We start from the raw sequence: 12,418 nt of genomic DNA, 5'->3' as shown, positions 1-12,418 counted from the left end.
ATCGAACTGCTGGAGCTCCGGATCACAAAACTAGGGATCTCATGTTCTGCTTGAGTACTGTCCCTTGGTTTGGTGAGGACGGAAAGCAGGTAGGAGAGATAACTGATGGACATAAGTTATTGAAGGTGTATGGGGATTTTAAAGCGAATGTACCATCAGGTACATTTGCTTTAAGTTTTGCACAGGGATAGAACTGCGCCATTTTTTGAACCGTGTCCTGGTTTGCACATACTGTGTTGTTCTATTCCTGGGCACCGGCCGTTGATGAAGCACTGGAAGCGATCTGGCCCGCCCCCAGTGGGAGGAAACCTCTGCCCCTCTTTGACGTGGCTCCATTAGAATCAATGGAGCTGCATGACAGACGGGCAGGGCTTCCTCCACTGGAGACGGGCTGCCCTGCCTCCAGTGCTTCACCACGGGAATAGAATAGCACCGTACGCACAAACCAAGACAAGGTTCAAAATAAGGACCGCGGCACTTACTTCCCCGCGCCGGCACCGTTCTATCCCTGTGCAAAACTTAAAGTTAATATACCTGATAGTACATTCGCTTTAAACCCTGGGACATTGTTATATCAAAAAGTTTGACAGTTAAGTGGAACCTTTTCTTTTTACAGAGATGAAAATTGATTATGGTGCTAAAAGGATTAAAAATTCAAGATCTAAGATTTGTAAAAATGCCCGTAAAGCTTCTCAGTGGAGAGAAGAAGGGTAAACCACTGCCAGACAACTCCAGAAGTGGCTTATCTTTCTGAGAACAAAAAGGTCAGAAAGTTAAAATTCGACCTGGCATATCCTTCTTTTTCTAGACATTTTCTGGTTGAGGAAAGGCTCCCATACACTTTATACAGTCGGTTAGTTTAGAGGAAGTCGGTGGGTTTAGTGTACTTTTAAAAAATGTGTATGGGACTTTAAAGGGGTACTACAGAGAATTTTCTCAGATCAACTGGTGTTAGAAAGTAATACAGATTTGCAAGTTACTTCTATTTAAAAAACAACAACAACTCTTGACTTCCAATACTTATCAGCTGTGTATGTCCTGCAGAAAGTGGTGTATTCTTTTCAGTCTGACACAGTGCTCTCTGCTGCCACCTCTGTCCATGATAGGAACTGTCCAAAACAGGAGAAGTTTTCTATGGAGATTTTCTACTGCTTTGGACAGCCCCTGACATGGACAGAGGTGGCAGCAGTGAACACTGTGTCAGACTAGAAAGAATACACCCCTTCCTGCAGGGCATACAGCAGCTGATAAATACAAAACTATATATAACTTTCTGACACCAGTTAATTTAAAAACATTTTTTTTTTCTCCGAAGAACCTTTTTAACAGTGCAATATTGTGGTACTTCATCATATAGATCCTTTCAGGATATATCTTGGGATATACAGTCACTGAGAGAATGTGATCACTAAGGAAACTTACATATATATATATATATATATATATATATATATAAAATAATGTATAAATAAATGTAAAAAATAATGTAAAATAAATTAATTTAATCAAATACAGATTTGATTAAATTAATCTAAATAAGTAAATTACAAACATGTTGCAGAAACAATGACAGCAATATAAACAAAGGTGTTCGACAAATGACACAATGGCTGCATGACCCCTGAGAGTCACATTCTAATCTTACAGTAACAATCCATCTTAGTGTTTTCCTCTTTGCTATTCAGGTTTCAGATCTGTGGTCTCTGCTAGGTCTTGGCATGTAAGGGAAGTGTTGACATGTTCTCCTGTTTTACCCTCAGGTATATCTTTATACTGTCTTGTTTGTTGTGGTCTTCTCCTTTGTTCTTTTATTCTAACCCTTTTGTGTCAGACATAGTAAGGATTAAAAAAAACATAAACCAGTTCAAAATAACCCAAGACTCTTCAAATAAGAAAAAAAAGGAGATGTTGATGTACTTAAAAAACGAGCCACACAAGACTATTGTCATGATACTGCTCCTTTCTAAATTATTCCTAAACCTTTCGTTTTCTTTGCTCCACTAAGCTAATATTTACATGGATAAAAGGGAAAGGAAAGGATGAGCATGGATAATGGAATACAACTAAATTGTCGGTTTCATAAAATGTACAGCTCGTGCATATCATCTGGTCTTTATCGAGACAATTATATTAGACGTATCTTCTTGTCACTGGTTGTCTTTGCCAAGTCATCAAATTTTTCATGAAAACATAGACAGACATTTTTATTTAACCACTGTCTAAAATTAAGGGCTAAAAGTAAAAGAGATAGAAACTGTACTAAATGTATTAGGCTGGGTTCACACTACGTTTTTGCAATGCGTTTTTCATCCATTTTTTGAAAAAAATGGATGTAAAACGGATTGCAAAAAACGGAGGCATTTGTGTGCATCCGTTTTGATCCGTTTTTCCATTGACTTCCATTATAAAAAAAACGTTGCTGACACTATTTTTTTGTCCGTTAAAAAAACCAGATCCGTTAAACGTATGCTGAAAACGCAGTGTGAACCCAGCCTTACGCTGTGTGATAAATTCAGTGCGTATTGCTACATAGGCTCCGGGATCTCCGGAGCTGACATACCACAACCCGGCTGATGGACTGGCCACTCAGCAAATCAGTGACTGGAGTGGGACACCTCTGCAGTCACTGATTGGCTGAAAGGCCAGTCCATCAGCCGGGAGAGGTCTTTTTCCCCCGAGTCATGACATCATCCCAACTGCTACTCTGTGGGTAGAGGTTGTTATAAAATGCGTACGTTTGAACTGTTGTAGATTATTTTTGCTAGTAGGTATGCATTAGCGTACTTTGTCCGTTGAAATGATTTCTTTTGGGGGTGTTAAAGGGCAGACCCTGAACAGGGCAAGGATTTAGTATAGATGATTTAATGTATAGATAGCTGATTGTGGTGGCCCAAATAGGCTGGCGTATGCTATGTATATGCGACATACGTAGGCATTGTTGTATTGTAACTGTGGTTTTTACTTATTTGTAATATTGTTATATATTGAATAAAAAAACCATAAAAAAAAACTGTACAAAAAATTGTTTTCACACCTACTGAACAAATCTGACATGTAACTAGAAGGATCATGGAACAAACTGCATATAGTGGATGAGGTCAAATTTAGCGTTAGTGATCTTAAACACTCAAGTCTGGGCGTTTAACATACTGTAGAGCTAATAGGTCGTTTAAGCTAGAGCTAATAAGTCTGGGCGTTTAACATACCATAGCTAATAAGTCTAGGGCCATGCAGTATTTAAGCCTATGAAGTACAAGAAGGGATGCCAGGGGCACAAAATACTAACGGCCCTATTACACAAAGCGATTATTGGCCATATTTGGCTGATAATCGATTTGTGTAATAAAAGGCAACAATCAGCCGACATGAACAATGTTGGATAATCGTTGTCTATCATTATCTTTTAACATGTTGAGAGACAAACGACGTGGAGAGCAACGATCTGCTGACATCGTGCCGTGCAAAAAGAGCGGTGGCAGCAGACCGCCACTACCTCCTATGGGCTCCCTGGACGATCTAGAGGGACCCCCCATCCTCGCAGCTCCTTCCCCCCCCCCCCCGCACTTACTCGCTTGCGGTTGGCAAGTGTAAAAGTGCCGGCAGCGAGCGGGGAACGAGGAGCAAGCATGCGCTAACCTGACAGTATAATAGGGGTCTAAATGTTACGCAGGGTGGCTTGGAATCTCCAGACATATGTGAACCCAGTTTTACTGTAATAATTTGTATTGATGCCAAATTTTTTAAAGCTTAAAAAACACAGAAAAAAAAACTAAAAACCTTTGTATGGCTATGTTCACACAACGTTTTTTCAGCTCCGTTTACAATGACGTCCGTCATTTTAAGTCTAAAATAACGGACGTTATTTAGCTGTCTGGCCTCCCCTTAGTGCAATGACTGGTGTTTGTACATTATTCTAGTTTGGGGTTACTAATCGCTCTTTGGATGTGGCTTAACTGAAAAGTCCATTGAATTTAATAGTAAAAACTTAGAAAGAACGGTGGAAAAAGAAAAACTGCGTGTGAACAACTAATAAAAAACGTCCCCTGTTTGCAAAAGACGTCCCAAAATAAGGATCATGGTCATTATTTTGACATCCGCGATAGAAACGTCCATTCTTCAATGCATTGGGTGCATTGGACGTCCATCTTCCTGTTGACTTTAATGCATTCCCATTGCAGTCAGTTAAATCGAGGCAAAAACGGACGTTTTTTTACATATCAAAATCGGGAGCCTTTTCTTTATTTTTGACGTTGTGTAAACATAGCCTATACCTGAAAGTTTTGTAAAAACATTTGACAATAAACATTAAAAAAACAACAAAAAAACAAAAACAAGAAACCATTAGAATATCAGGCTTTCAGTGAAGAATTTTAATCTTTTGAAATCGCATAATTTAAAACATTTTTTTTTTTTATTTTGAGTAGGAATTTTTTTTTTCAATTTTGTGCTATACTCCCCTCACCTTTATAAGAAATGTGATGCTGATTCAATTTAAAATAACGTTTAGAGTCATATGAACAACTGTGTGAGAAAAAATTCTGGAGACAAACTATCCGGGACAGGCGTCCCCTCATTACCAATTGCATTTCTGAATATTTTGTAAACATCTAATTAACAAACATCCTCGACACAGAGAAAAACCAGCGATCCCCCTAATGAGAGAACCCGACATCTCCCCGTGGGACGGCTCTCACCGTATCATTTTTAATTTGCCATGAAGCATAACATGTCATTGGGATTACTAATTTATATTGTTGTTGCTACATGTCTGTTATAGTACTAACAACTGGCTGAGGGTTGTTTGTTTTCAGGGGCAGGTGAGACTGGTCTTGTACTCCCTGGGAAACAGACCTATAGTGAGTCCAACCTATAAACAATGCCCTCATTGTATGAGTTTCCTTTGTATGCTCAGTAAAGACAGATATAAACTTTCAAAATGAGTAAGTTAAAGTCATGATGATAATTTTTTTATTTTATTAATGACAATATAAGGAGGAAAAAAATTGCTATATGTACATAATCATATACCATGTATTTAAAAAAAAAGTTTACTCTGTGTCCTGGAACTCCTGCCCCATAAAAAAACAACAGTTTTTAAAAATCAGCGGTGTAATATCAATGTTCTCCCAGGACAGCAGTGGACATTGGTAAATGAGCACCCAGTGAGGTATTCACTGGGACCTCCTATAATGCACACCCAGTGGCTTCCTATAATGCACACCCAGCACCCAGTGACCTGGTATGATGAACAACAGTCACCCAGTAACTTGGTATACTAGGCAATGGCTTTACTGCTCCTACAGAAAAAACCCCACAATCCATCCTCTTCTCCTCTCAGTCCCTATATCTATGTATGTCTCTCCTGCTGCAACCTACTCTCCACTATACACAGCCGACTGGCCGGCTCCAGGAAGCCAATCACCTTATGTAGAGGGGGTGGACTGACATCACAGTGGGGTTTGCAGCTGATTGGATGGGCGTAATGGATTATGGATTGCAAAGTGAATCTGACAAATTTTCAAATCAATACGAAGTGAATTTAATGCCCGATTTGTGGCGAATCAGAATTTGTCATATTTACTTAGCTTACCTCTACATTTATTGTATAATTTGAGGTACATTTGAGAAAGGAATTAAAGTAGTGTTCCGGAGATTATTATTATTATTATTTTTTTTTTTTCAAATCAACTGGTACCATTAAATTTTATAGAATTGTAAATTTCTTCCATCAACTTTCTGACACCTGTTGATATAGAAGCTATTATTTTTCCTCTGGAGAACCCCTTTAATAAAACAGCACAATATATTCCTCTTAAATCAATCTTACTAATAATACCAGTAGTAACTGTTTGGAGTAGTAGACACAGTGGTGGGCGAATCTCTTGTCATTCCGGTTTCCTACTAGTGTCACAATGATTAATGATTTCCTTGCTATATGGTAAAGCCATGTGAAAAAGGGAACACGTTAAAAGTGTTGGTAGCAAGAGGTCACACATTTGAAAATTACATACTTTATCCTCAGGTATTTTCTACCTTCCAAAATTATCATGAAAATTCCAAGGTTCAAAAGGCTTTGTGCTTGGGTTAGCTAAATTTACAGCCCAAGTGTTAGATGACATGCTGTTTTTTTTTTTTTTCCTAAGGTTCACTCAAAAGTCTTCAGTTGTCTGTCATCGGCCCAAAGTAAGACGCAGAAAATCCAAAGCTGTTTGGAATGTGTTGATGAAGAGGACACTCTAGATGTTACAATATACTTGTCTACAAAGTGAGTGTGAAGAACTAAGCTGAGAAGTTGCAGAAATATTAATTCTACTTGAAGAAGCTTAAGAACCTTATTGCCATTCACTTGAAGAAAACCATGGTGCTGAAAGTGTCCTCTTCAACCTTTCATTGTGAAGTCCAAGCCCAGGGTAATATAACTGGTCTTCTCCTAAAAAACTTTCTATCCGAGTGGAATTTCAGTCGCTTATGTTATACTTAACCCTATAATGACTTAATCTCTATTGGAGGATTCAAGAAGGTGTTGAGTTTTTTGGGGTCAGTATAAGGTTGCGTAGAGTATTTGGTAAATTCGATTTTCTGCTGCTACTTTTTGATTCTATAGTTCATAAAAAGAAGATACACTGCTGTATGTGGAGATTCTCTAGTAATGCCTTCAATGATCGTGGGAAGAAAAAAATCTGTAATAATTGCAGAAATGGGTTTAAAGAGTCAAGGTATAGCTATTGGAAGTTGCACCTAAGGGCCCTATTGCATGGAGCAATACTCTGCTGATTCAGGACAATTAGACAGATTATCCCTCCGTGTATTGTAGACAATGATAATCTGATGACAACAATCATCAGCTGATGAAGTCTTTTGATTCTGCCGAAAAATCATTGTCCGCCGACCGCGCGTTGTTACATGTAATAGCTTCTGCCGGTGCTTGTGCCACTATGTGTAATAGCTTCTATCAGTGCTTCTGCCTGCTCCCTGGTGTCTTCCAGGCTTCTGCCCATTGCCCACTGCTCGCAGCCACCGCTGGAACTTCTGGGCCGGTGACCAGCCAGTGATTGGTTGAACAGCCTGTAAATTCAGAGACCGGCTTTGCAGTTCTTAAGGCGGCTGCGGGCAGAAGCCAGGAAGACATCTGAGAGTGGGCAGGAGCACCGGGGAGCGTGGACAGGTATGTAAAAAACTTTATTAGTTTACACTTAAGGCAAGGGCTGCCCAGACATCGCTACCGATGTCTGTGCAGCCCATACTACACGATAGTCAAGCCGTGTAATAGGCTCTGTAAACGTGTGCTGATCTAGCAGATCGGCAATCATTTACATTGGTAATCAGGCTGTAAAATACGACCCTACACGGCCCGATATTAGGAGCAAAGGAAAGCTGATCTGATAGGTCAGCTCTCACTTGCTCCATAGTTCGAAGTTGGCGCTATTACACGCACCAACAGTGAGCAGGTAAGAGCAGGCGGTGTGCAATATTCTGTATCACATAAGAAGTTACCAGTATTACAAAGGTCACATGATAGATGGGGGAAGGGTCGTTTTCTACGAGCAGTAACCAGTGCCCAATAAAAGCTCTGATCTAGGAAATTAGGAAATCATTGCTGGTTCATTGCTACATGGCTTAATGATTGTGCGGCCAGAGCTGCAAGAGAGATGGCCAAATCATTTGTGTGACCCTGTATTCATACAATGATATTATATGTCTCATTGTTGGCTTCTGGTCCCCTGTTAACACAGTTGTCTAGCTGACTAAGGGTGATTTCTAAAGGGGCTACCCAGGTTTAAAAAAAAAACATTGCCCCTTTCTTCCAAACTCTTTTCTCCAGTTTGGGTGGGGTTTTGCGATTAGGCTTATTCACTTCAATGGAAGTGAGTTGCAAACTTCCAGCTGAAAGTGGAAACAAGAGTGGTGCTGTTTCTGGAAGAAAGCAGCGATAATTTTGTAAGCCTGGGTAACCTTATAACTTCTTTAAGGTTGCGTGATTCCAGTTATCAACCAAAGAATGATCAAAAGCTTATTCGTTGGCTGATCTTTGGGCCTTGGGCAATAATTAGCCTGTTCTGCCTTTACTTGCCCCACTTAAAAGACCTTTAATTGTTACAGATTGTACATTTTGGCCCAGACGCTTTAGGTTGCATCTCTGGAAAAGTGAATGAGAATGGAAAAGAAAGGTCACATGCATAGTTGCCCTCCAGTTGTTGGTAATGCACAGTTTTGATAGATTATAAGTAGAGATGAGCGAAGCACCGGAAATTCAATTTACAGGCTTTGCGAATTTTGGGTCAAATTCGTTAATATTCGTGAATCGAATCTCAACATATTTTCACTGATTATGTAAGGCGCACACTCCATTCACTGATCCCAGTAAATTGGTTTAACTCAACAGGACTGTACAGTGCCCAGTGCCCAGTGCGTGAATAATATGGATTGTTTCTTCACAGGTACCAGTGAATTCCTATAGGCACCCAGTTACTTAGTTACTTGGTAAACTGGACACTTGGTTGCCAGCTACGACAAACAATCACCAACAATCAGCCCTCCTATCCTATCCTCTCTGTCCCTTTATCACTCTGTTAGGGCCCTATTCCACCAGACGATTATCGTTCAGATTATCGTTAAATCTTTCGAATCTAAATGATAATCGTTCGGTTGAAATGCAGTTAACGATTAACGACCGAACGATAAATCGTTGAAAGCTTTATAAGACCTGGACCTATTTTTACCGTTGCTCGTTCGCAAAACGTTCGCAAATCATTTGCATTGAATAAGACATCGTTTGGTCGTTCGCAATAGATACGAACGCAATATCGAATAAATAGCGAAGAAAAAACGAGCGCAATTACGATCATAAGTAACGATTATCGTCTACAGCTGATTGGACTGGTGCTAGGGATTATGGTTTATCCCTTTTTTTCATCCAGTGACGCTTCAGACAGCATGTGCGGCTGCCATTTTTTTTTTTTGGGGGGGGGAAATTTCCTTAACAAATTGGCGGAAATTCGCAGTGAATTTTGATTTTAAGTGCAGACCTCTTTTTGGCTGGATCAATATCTGGTTTCAATATCTGTTAAAGTATCAGTTGATTCCTTTAGTGCTTATTTACATTTTTTCCCATTATTACCATATTTGTTATATTGGGCTCAGGAGATTAAAGAAAGACATTAAGCATTTTATTTTTTTACAAAATTTTGCAATGATGAAACAACAATAAAAAAGGATTAAAAAGCCCTGTTGTAGAATATGACAGCACTAGATGAATTTACCATGTAGCGGAATATATTTATTTTAGAATATTTTTATTCAGTCTAAATGTAAAATGTACGCAAAAAATTTGTAGGTTAATAAAAATGTGTAAAAAATTTTAATTTGCCATTTTTCATCAAACTCTACTAGTTTTACTTTGTCAGGGTAGATTGATAACGTCTGGAAAGTATTACATATATGGACCGGCTGAAGCATATGTGATATTAAGAAAATCCACTTATGGTTGTGTATACCGTATCATTGCTCTAGTCACATCTGCCAGCACAGCCTTTCAGTGAGAACACCCTGGGCTACAGGATATGGCCACAAGCTAAAGGGATACTTAAATGGCTCATCAGTCAAGAAGCAGAAAATGAAGCATAGAAATCACCTCGGCTTAAAAACAAGGCATGTACTGAGTTGTCTCATATAGTAAAAACACACAAAAAATCATATCTTGTATTAGGAGTCAGGCACCTAAAGGAAAGAAAAAAAATTGTCATCAGTAATATCCATAAAAATAGCTTCATGCAAAAAGGACAAATACAAAAACAAGTCAAAAGCAACAATCACATTAGAGGGATGTGTGAAGAGCCTCCTACATAGGATTTTTAATATATTCCTTTAGTTTTTTTTTAGCTTTCCCTTACTACAGCTCCTTGTTACCCCTGTGGCAATTAATTAATTATTTGTGAAAATCCTGAAAATGGCAACCCATTAAAAAGAACCTCTAGTCAGAAAACGCCTATTGTCCCAATCATCCATCATTTTGCATCTATTATGGTACATTTCTATCCCTGCCATATTACTGAAGACAGACAAAGCAGGATCACACAATTGACAATACTGACGGAGCTGAACTGCTCCTACTTCCCTCTTCCTTTCCGTTACCTCTCTACATCACAGAGCATGTCTGCATAAGATGTCTTCTATTAGAGCTGATTTGGTCAAAACAGATCTCCAAAAATTTGGATGCTGAATAAGTGTAAGGGCCAGTTCACACAGAGTAAAACTGGAGGAATCCCGACAGTCTCTGTGTCATACTGGTAGTCTAAGGGAGGCTCGCGCGCCTCCTTTCTCCACGCATCTCTGCTCGGAAGAAAGAGAGGAGGCACGCGAGCCTCCCTTAGACTGCCAGTATGAAATGAAGACTGGTGGGATTCCGCCAGTTTTACTCCATGTGAACTGGCCCTTAGGATTATTCTGCATCCAAATTTTTGGAGATCTGTTTTGGCCAAATTGTCTCTAATAGGAGAGATACTATGCAGACATGTTCTTAGATAAATTTTGTGTGAACTAGCCATAAAAGTGTCCATACACCTTCAATGATCGTGCGGGCAACAGCTATCTTTCCAGTCCTCCCCAGACACAGTAATGTCCAGCACAGACAAAAGTTCCTGTGTGCTCTATAGGGAGGGGTAAGCTTCACCCAAATATCTCTGGTGGTGGCTTATCTCTCCAAAAACAAAGGGGCCATACAGTTAAATTTTTTCACCCCCGACCATTATCTTCACAGAAATATTCTGTTGGTGGAGTCTTGGAAAGCTCCCATACACTGTATACTGACGACTGAGCAGCAGATTTGCTGATATAAGGATAAAGTATATGTGGACCTTAAAGGCTCTATTCCACAGAATGATTATCGTCCGTCACGGCCGATAATTGTCCCGTGGAATAGAAGGCAACAATCAGCCGACATCGTTCATGTTGGCTGATCGTTGCGTTGTTTTTCTTTCAAACATGTTGAAAGACAAACGACTCATGGAGCAACGATCTGCTCCCATCGCTACGTGGAATAGGAGCGTTGGCAGCAGACCGCTGCTGTACACTATGGGCTGCCCGGACAATCTAGCGATCACCGGGGCAGCCCCCCTCCGACTCACTCGCTAATACATGCGGCAGCAGCGAGCAGGGAACGAGGAGCGCTGATAGCGCTCGTTTGCTCCTCTCGTCGGCCCGTGGAATAGGGGCTTAAGTTTGGGGAAAATTCTGACCAAAATCAGATAATTATGAACAGGTTTTATCATCTCTATATTTGAGCATCCATGGTGCACATCTGCTGTTTTTCACCAACAAACTTGATAAACAACCATTTATGACAATTGAAAAAACATAACAAAGAAGATTATGGTTTCCAGGGACAAGGCCAAATAAAAAGTTTAAGGGCATGCTCACTGAACTTTTATTTTTGTTGAAAATAGTACCTTATTTTGATAATTATGGGAGTAAATAATGATCATAATCATTATTTACGGCCACAATTATCAAAATACGACCCTAAGGCTAGTTTTTTTTCTTTTTTTATAATATGTGTTATAAGGCTATGTTCACACTACATAAAACTACGGCCGTAGTTCTCCCAGCAGAACTACGGCCGTAGTTTTGCGGGGTGGAACATAACCTTACTTTCAATGGGATCCCGGCCGGAGCGTACACACATCGTATACGCTCCGGCCGGGACCTATGCGGCGCCAGAAAGAACTGACATGTCAGTTTTCTGCGGCCGGAATTCTGGCCGCAGAAAGACCTGTCAGTTCACACAGTGAAGCGAGCGGCTCCGGCTGTTGGCTACGGGAAGCTCATCAGCGTGCGCCCGCATCAGAGCTCTGCGGCCGGAAAGATCACCCGGCCGGTACTTAAGTACCGTTCGGGATGATCCGGGCTTAGACCTGCCGTTCCGTGACCCGGCCGGGGTCACGGAACGGCCGGTTGTTCACGTAGTGTTCGTGTAAAATCTCTAGTTTATGTCCAGCTTTAAATTCTGACTCTTGCGTAATAGTAAAAATAATAATAATAATAATAATATTAATAACAACAACAATAACAGTAATAGTAGTATTAATAATAATAATAGTTAATAATTAAAGTAATGCTAATAACAACAATAACCAAAGTTATCCATATTAATACTAATAGTACAAAAAGCATATTTATAACATTAATCACACATAAAAATCAAAAGTAGTAATTACTACTACTACTACTACTACTAATAATAATAATAATAATTTTATTTATTTATGTATTGATTACCAGCTTTTTTAAGGAAGATAATTAGAAAGTAGGTGTTAAATAAAAAAAAAGTTTTATTAATTTTTAGAATACAAGTTTTTTTTTCTTGTAATGTGTAGCAGACGAGACAGTTTGCTTTTTTTTCTATGAATTTATAGCTTGATAA

This window comes from Dendropsophus ebraccatus, chromosome 3, assembly GCF_027789765.1.
Source record: "Dendropsophus ebraccatus isolate aDenEbr1 chromosome 3, aDenEbr1.pat, whole genome shotgun sequence".
Taxonomy (NCBI): Eukaryota; Metazoa; Chordata; class Amphibia; order Anura; family Hylidae; genus Dendropsophus; species Dendropsophus ebraccatus.
The sequence above is the reverse complement of the archived record's forward strand: the minus strand, read 5'-3'. Positions refer to the sequence as shown.